Below are 8605 nucleotides of genomic sequence, written 5' to 3' on the forward strand. Positions count from 1 at the left end.
CTGTTGCTGTTTTATGGTGTTTCCAGGGTTTGGTTGGTAGAGTTAAAGGACCGTGTGCCTTTCAGAGAGGTGAAGGGAAGGCCACGTGCACTGACACCCCAATTCACTGGGTTGTTTGGGCTTCCCAGCCTTCAGATATCTGTGTGCTGCTTTTACAGCCTTTCAGTACAGCTTGTTCTTGGAGGTGCTGATAGATTTTTCTCTCTCCCTTTGCAGATAGCAGCAGCATCTTTTTTTTTTTTATGCTCGAGAAACAAACCCAGTTCTAAGTTGCCAGAAAACACAAGCCAGAGACTCTCTTCCTGGGGCAGCTGAAAGCTACAGCCATCCCCACCAGTCCCACAGGACTGCTCCCTTGCTCTGCTCCCTGTCTGTGTGATGCTCCTGGGTGGTTCCTGGCACAGAGATCGGACCAGGCAGCTCCAACCTGCCAACCTTCAAGGGACCACTCACTGGAGGAAGGAGTGAGCTGCACAGCTGGCTGGGATGCTGCTGTCACAGGCTGTGAGACCACACCAAGCCATGAACGGAAGGAGATAACATGATATTTTCAAAGGGATCCAAAATAAATAATTACAATCCATTCTTCCCTGAGCAAGTGGTTGTTTTGGGGTTTGGGCTTGAGGAGAGGAGGGTTGGGGAATTTTGCTCTCTCTCCTGGTGAGAAGGATCATCTTGTCTGATGCTGTGTTTTTGGAAGGGAGTTCTGATTACCGTGGTCTCAGTTTGAGACGTGCCAGCCCTGACTTTGGCCAGCTGGTGCCCAGTAAGTCTGTGAGCCCGGTCTGTGCTGTCTTGAGGGCAAAATCCAGAATGAAGATGATGCTTTGAACATGTTGGTAGTTGCCTTCCAGTGGTCAAATGGCTGTTTCACAGACGCAACATTTCTGTCCCATCTCTCCGGGGCACTGAGCTGTGTCAGCAGGTTGTGTGCAAAGGACCTTGTCTCTGAAATCCAGGAATTTCCCAGGACTGAGCACAGCACCGAGCTACAGCCCAGAGCCTCTTCTGAGCATCCCTGATGCATCAGTGCTCAAAGCACAGCTCTGAACCGCAGTGTCAGGTGTTTCCACAGACCCGTCCCACTGACCATTGCACTCCCAGCTCCACTGCAGCATTTTACAGGTGATCTGGGAATGGCTCCTGGGCGTGCAGCAGCAGGATGGGCAGTGACATATCCTAATGAGGGAGAGTCAGCAGCCCATGCCATGGAGTGTTGGCAAAGTGCCTGTTCAGGCTGTGATGCACACTGCCAGATCAGAAAAATGCTGCATGTTGTTACTGGCGTTGCTTATCCACTTTATTTTGCAGGGATGCAAATGATAAGGAATGACCTGTTTGTGCTCATCCTAGGCCAGGCTGGCATCTGGACCACACTTAGTCCCTTTGGAGCTGCAGAGGTTGTGGTTATGCTGTTTGGAAGACAGGGATTTGTTTGGTGTGAAGCAGCTGTGCTACTCTGCCTGTGCTTGCCCTGGGTGTGTGGGTGTAGGGGAGGAAAATTACTCTGCAAGTTAGAAATACTCAGGTGTCCTGCTGCTCCCCAAGTGGCTGAATCTCCACCAGGAGAGGTGTGGGGTCCCAGCCTCGTGCCACTGCACACAGGGATGCTCCAGCATCCCCCACACACCACCACTGCGCTGAGGATCTGAGATCTTTCTGCACAGATGCAAACTGATTTGGTTTTCTAAAGCATTTTGTAGACCTAACAGTGCATTTATATTTGAAATTACAAGTTCTGCATAACTCTTGGCTCAATTTCCAGGCAAAAGGGGGAGAGATCAGATGTGCTGAGTCAGTGAGTTCTCCAAGAAGGCTGCACTACCCCGGCCCCAGCACTGTTTTCTTTGGTCCCTTTCCAAAGCCCGGGGCTGTGTCCCAGCAGGGAGAGCAGTGGTTTGGCTGATGTCACAGCTCCCTCTGCCGGGACCGGGTCTGGGAGAGCAGGATAGGACCCACAGCCCACTGGGATCCACTGCTGCCAGCAGGACGTGCACCCTCAGGCCAGTTTTCAGGTGAGGCTGTGATGACTAAATTCACCCTCTTCCTCATGCACATGTGAACCTCATCCAAGCCCTCTGGCCCTTCTCTGGATAACTGCCAGAGTGCCAGCTGCCCACCATGAACCAGTCCCCAGCCCCAGTATCCCCAGGGATGGACTGTGCCTTTGGGTCTGTGCTGGGCACAGGAGGGGAGTGACTTGCCATGGCTCGCTCCAGTGCCACTCCAGTGCAATTGGGACCAGTTTATCCCAGCAGATGGCAAAGAGAAGTGGATCTATTGGCTTGGCACCCACTGGAGACCTTAGCAGGCCAGGCACTGGGATGTGGAGGGTATTTCAGAGCTCTAGGCACTTGGGGTGTGCACACTCCCTAACTTTTGCACTGTTGCTTAGGAGCACCCAGGCAGCTGCTGATGTTGAGCTGATGCTGACAGAGATCTTTTCTCCCAACTTGTCTTTCCTTCAAAGAGTCAGTGAAATGTTTGGTGACATGACAGTACCCAAGTGCCATGGGACGTGTCGTGCATAGCTAAGACCAAGCCCAAAAATGCCATTTGGGATCACCAAGCCCTGAGATCAACGTGGTCACCTCTGTGATGCAGGGAGAGCCAAAACTGAGCTGTGGCATCAATGCAGAGCCAAAGAGATGGGCTCTGTGGGATGAGGAGGGTGGTCTGTGGCCATGGGGTGGCTGCCACTGGCATCAAAAGCCCCAGAACAAGCACCTGCATTTGGATCTCATGTGTGTTCCTTGTCTTGAGGTTTGGTCCACAGTTTCCAGCCAGGTTTGTCTCACAAAGTGTGGGGCCACAGTCCTTGCAGGGCACAACATCCAAAGCCCTGGCCAAAGAGGTGTTTCCTGCATTCCAATCCCCCCTGTCCAGCTGAGTTGCTGCATCCCACTGGGCTCATGATGCAGCCAGGCTCCTCTTGCCCTGGGCATGAGGAGGAAATGTGGCTGTCCCCAGGTTCTCAGAGCTCAGCTTGCCCTGTGGCTGCTCTGCCCATCGGAGCTTCCACGGGGAAACCTCACGGTGCTCATTACACTCCACAACGAGAACAACAAGCTCCTTTCTGAGAGGGCACTTGTGAAAGCAGGGTGGAGACCAAGGCTGGCACACCCTGGAGAACACCCTTAAATACCCTCCCAAACAGAAACCCAGCCAGGCAGCAGGTTTCCCCGTCCCACTGCTGCCAACCAGCAAACACAGTCCCTTGTCCCGGCCCGTGGCACCAGAGCAGGCAGGGCCTGCAGTGGATGGCAGCATGTGCCCGTCAGGGAACCAGTGACCCTGGGGATGGTTGTCCTGTAACACCCCAAGCCACAAACACCAAACCACCCTGTGCCTGTGTTAAATGGGGCTTCCCAGCAAAACCAGTCCCCTGGGTTTAGCTTGGGCACGTGTTTCCTTGCTCCTGACGGTGTAGAAGGTGGTCTGTAGGGGGTGGAGAAAGGCCAATGGGCCATGCCAGTGGTCAAGCCATGGCATGGACACTCCATCCTTAAGCTGGACATCCTCAGCTCCTCAGCTAAAGGAGCATTGCTCACATGAAGCTGATTCCCAGGCCCTGCCTTTATCCCCAGGCAGCTGCTGCAAGAGGGGCTGTACTGCCACTCATTAGCACTCAGGTGCTCCAGACCACAGTCTGGAGCTGGGAGAGAGCAAGGGAGGTTTTGGGATGACTGAGGTCCTACAGTGGTGGTGTTGGAGATGTGGGTTTGCAGGCACCACTGCAGCATTCCTGCTTGGCTGCTGGGTACCACCACTCGCCCATGGGGACGTGGCTGCTTCCCCAGGCTGCTGGCAGCACCAGGTTATTGGCTGCTGCCTTCAGACGGCACGTGTGCTCAGCCTTGCCACGTGGGATTGACATGGGAACTGAGAAAGGACATCGACCACAGGACACTGGGTAGGTCCTACAGGACACTAGATAGGTCCTACAGGTAGAGAGGACCAGGGGAAGGCATCTTCCTTGGGCTGGAGCACCTTGTCCTCAGCCCTGCCTGGTGCTCCTCTCCCCCAGGCTCGCCCGGAGTTGGTGACAGCCACGGTGCCCACACCGGAGGGTGACTCTGGGGTCCAGGACCTGCCAGGCCAGCGTGGGCCATTTCACCCCACTTGCTTAACTATTTCCTGCCCATCCCACCAGGGATTCACTTCCTGGCCCAGCAGCTGAGTAATGCATGGCTGCAGGAAGGTGCATGGCCAGGATGGAGGTGAGGGGCAAGGGGATTGTTGCAGAGCACCCCCGGCATGCTCTGGCTTTGCCGTGCCTTGCATGGTGTTCCCTGGCAGCCCAGCACAGGAATGGATGTGCCACTGATATGGGTTGGATGCAGCACCTCACAGGGGCCTTGCAACTGCTTTTGGGAGTCTCCATGGCTATTCCCAAAACCGAAGTGCCCCAAAAAGCAGAAGCATGGGCACAGCTCAGCGTGTCCTCCCAGTGACACACTTGCTGAGTGGGCCAGGAAAGTGGGAGAAGTTGAGAGCCATTTTATTTAAATTCTGGCTTTAGATATTAACAGGGCAAATAATTTTCTACATTTACAACTCATAAATTTTCCACTTAATGCCCATTCATAAGTATTAGCAAAATATCAAGCAATGCCATGGATTCTGACACCAGTTTTCTCAAGGCTGGAGTGAGCTCCCTGGTACCCACTGTCCTGGTACCCATTATCCTGGCTTGCTCTCAAGAAGGAGCACAGGGACACACCTGCTAGATGGCACCGAGCATCCCAGGGGGGAGCCAGGGCAGAGAAAGGTGTGAGGCATCACCAGTGTCCTGGGCCCACTCAGGATTCATCCCACTGGGCACTCACTGACAGTGCTGCTGGGAAAAAGTGTACTTGGAGCACAGGCACCACCTGACCATCCCAGGTCATTGCCCAGGACATCATCATCCCCAGCTGCTGAACATCCCTGGTCCTCCATGACACCCAGGCCCTGGCACAGCCCTGGAACCTGCAGGGAGGATGGGCTCCCGGAAACACTGCTGCAAGGAAACTGAAACTGGGGAACTATTTTAGGAGGACTTGACTCAAGCCCAGTGATGGAGCTGGCTCTGTGCCCTCCATGTGCTGGGGTGAGAACACTGAGCAGTCAGGAACAGCCCCAGCACCACAACATCTCCTGTGTGAACAACAAATCAGCTCAGCAGGGACACCTGGGTCCCAGGGGTGATGGCAGGTGGGAAACCCTCAGTAGCCAGGACAATACCAACAGTGGCTCCTTGGCAGTGCTGGTAGCTGTGACCATGCTGTGCCTGGGGCAAATACTTGCACTGCAGGATTGATGCTCTGGATGGCCTGTACATCCTGCTCTGGACACTTTGGTGGGAGAAAGCTGGGGGGAAAAGGCACTGAGGGGGTTGTGGGACCCTTGGCTGGTGTGGGGCCAGGCCAATGACTGTCACTACATGTGCCGTGGCACCGCCTGCCCTGTGGCACCGGAGATCCCTGTTCACAGAGCCTGAGCTCCAGGGTGCCTCTGAGGGCTGTGCTGATCCCAGCTTTCATCATTATCTCTCGCCTTCTTGGAGTGACAGAGACAACTTTCCTGCTGCTCCTGATCTCTGTCTAAGCTTTAATCTTTCTGTCTGTACTTTGACAACAACTATATCTTCCTGTTCTAACACATCAGCACTCTACACAGCCAGCAGAGCCACCCAGCCCAGAAAGTCCTGGTGGGACCAGGAGCAGCCATCACCAAAGGAGACACCTGGGTGAAGGCTGGGCCACCCAATCCCTCATGGAACTGCACTGGCTGGAGCAGCAAGTGCAGGGCTGCCAGGGTGGCATCCAGTCCAAACACCACCTAAACCCAGACGGTAAGCAAGCATGGATGGACTTCCCAAGGCTCCCATCTCCTCTCTGTTGAGGCTGCAGCCACCGCTGCCTGGGCAGAGGTAGAAGCAGGCTCAGCTCCAGCCCAAGGACGGGCTCTGCCCTCGCAGGAGGCGCCAGCGACAGATCTGTCTGCCACAACATCCCTTTGTTCCCATCCATTATCTCTACCCCAGGAAACAGCAAAACTCGGCAGGCATGACCATGTCCAAGCAAAGCCTGGGATCCTCACCCACGCTCATCCCCCCAGGACACTGCTCTGGGCTCTCTGGCTGCGTTTTGGAAATGCACACATGTCTGGGATGGCCGGGCTCCACATGTCCCCATACGTGGAGTGCAGTGCCAGCAGCTGTGGGCAGCGCTGGTGACCAGTGTAGAGAGATGTGTGGGAATTCCAGAATGCCAAAAGGCCTGAACAGGGCAGAAGGCGGATTCTGGAAGCAGGCCTGGTGCTGCCTTTTACGTCTGCGGTGATAAACCCACAGCCTGGCCCTTCTCCACAGCCACAAACAAACCCTGAGCGTGGCACTGTGGCTCGGCTGACCCGGGATGCCTGCGTGTCACAGCACCAGAGTCAGACGGGGATGCTACCCCCAAACCTTTCCACATCCCTGGCACTGCACACCTCCCACACCAACACCCCTTATTTCAGCTCCTCGACCCCACCAATGTTTTGGAGCAGACTTCCCAGGTCAGGGGGATGCCGTGGGGTCCCACGAGGCCAGGGAAGGCTGAGCAGCACAGCTGCCCACCTGGAGAGGGTTGGGAAGCTGCACAGGGCATCCATGACCCCCTTGGAGCCGCTACCTCCGGAGGAGCAGGGAGCCCAGCCCTCGGCCCCGGCTCAATAACCGAGCTAACGAGAGCCGCTGTCAACAAGTCCGCAGCTCCCCAGCCGGCGCAGGAAGGACGCCTGCTCCAGGGATCCGGGAGGAGAAACCTGTTTCACTGACCTTGCTCCATCACCGCCTTCCTGGCTGCGCCGTGGGCGTTTGGGGCTGCGGCGGGGGGCGAGCGGCTCGGCGGCCCCTCAGGGGCACGGCGAGGAGGAGGAGGAGGAGCGGGGCTGGGGCCGCATCGCCGGCGGGCCGGGGCGCGGGGGACGCGTCGGGCGGGAGGGAGGGAGGATGAGCCCCGCTCCGTCGATGCCGAACCTCGGCGCGGCTCCTCGCCTGCCTGCGGAGCCTCGCTCCACCCCTCATCCGCTAATAAAGCCTCCGCCGCGCCGGTCCCTCCTTTGCCACTGACTCACGAGCTGACCCAGCCCCATCCCCGAACTGCCCCGCACTTCCATTTTCTGACCTACAAAGCCCGGCTCATCCCCGCCACTCTCCTGCTCCTTTACATAAGAGCACCCGGCTCCAAACCCAACCCTGCGGCACCGGGACACTCTCAAGGGATGCCCGAGGGGCCACAGTGGGTGCTCGATGGCGGGGTATGGGCTCGGTCACCCGTGCCCAGGGAAGTGGACCCCAGCTGTGGTTTCATGGGTGCTGCACAGCCCTCGAGGGCACTCGCTGACACCCACAGACAGCATCTCCCCAGGGGCTTTGCTCGCGTTTCAGGAGGTGGGAAGGGAGGGTGAGCAGCAGGTGCTGTTCTTGGCATGGTGTCCTGCCTGGTTTAGTGCCAGGGAATGCCTTCACCCCGCTGCCCTGGTGCATTGGCACCCCTCCAGTACCCCGAAACCCAGCCAGTCGGGTTTGAAAAGCAGGCCAGGGATGGCTGGGGAGGTGGAGGCTTTATGGGCACTTGTCAGACTGTGATGGGATGTGCTGGACTCATCTCCACTGCTGGTCAGGGAGCAACTCTGGCCACATCCTGCCCCTTCTCTTCTCACCTGGGAAAAGCATAAAAACATCTTCTTTTTTTTTTTTTTTTCCCCCCAGTTGCTTTCACAGGCAATGGCAAGTGCTGCTCTGTGAGAAGCAGGACTGTGCCCCAAAAGGTCCTGAGGTGGAGGATGAGCATCCTTGGGTCACACTGGGGATCAGGTGACAGCAGCTGCCAGCATCCCTGCAGCAAGGCTACCGGGCAGAGAGGTCCCCAGGGTAATCAGAAGATGCAGGGATCCCCAGGGAGTGAGACCTCGGAGCTCTGTGTCCCAGGACTGGATGCAGTGCCGGGCTAGGATGGGTTGGGAGAGGAGCTGGCTCAGCCGTGGCCCAGCGCTGCCTGACGTAAGGGGTTATACAATCCAGTGCAGGCAGGGTGCTGGGAGCAGCACTGGCGTGTCTGTGACCAGAGCCCTGCTCCAGCTCCAGGGTAACACCTACAGGAATGGGGACAGCCCTGCCCTGTGCTGGGCATCCCTCACGAAAACCCGGGGTGCAGTGAGGGCTCCCTGACCCTCCCCAGGAGGCATTTTGGAGGTGCCAAGATAGGCTCCCTGGTGCCAGCGGAGCAGCATGGCTCCTCCCTGCTGGCATCAGGTGAGAGATCAGCCCCCGGTATTCGAGGCAGGCGGCTGAAGATGTTACTCACTTGGCCCGGGGCTGCTTGGCTCCACCGGGCAGAGATGCCACGTGCTCAAACTGCCTTTCCCAAGGGAGGATCAGCCAGTGCCTCCTGGGTGGCTTTCCATGCCAGGGGGGATGAGCAGGTCCCCAGCCCTCCCCAGGCATCCCACAGACACCAGGGCCTGAAGGAGGTGACATGGAATGGGTGTCTTCTTCTGTGAAGGGGACCGCAAGCTCGCTTTCTCACCACCCCAGGGACAGGTGATGCCAAGGACTGTGCCTGCCCTGACAGCA

Source organism: Coloeus monedula (genome assembly GCF_965178545.1).
Source record: "Coloeus monedula genome assembly, chromosome: 19".
In the NCBI taxonomy this organism is placed as follows: domain Eukaryota; kingdom Metazoa; phylum Chordata; class Aves; order Passeriformes; family Corvidae; genus Coloeus; species Coloeus monedula.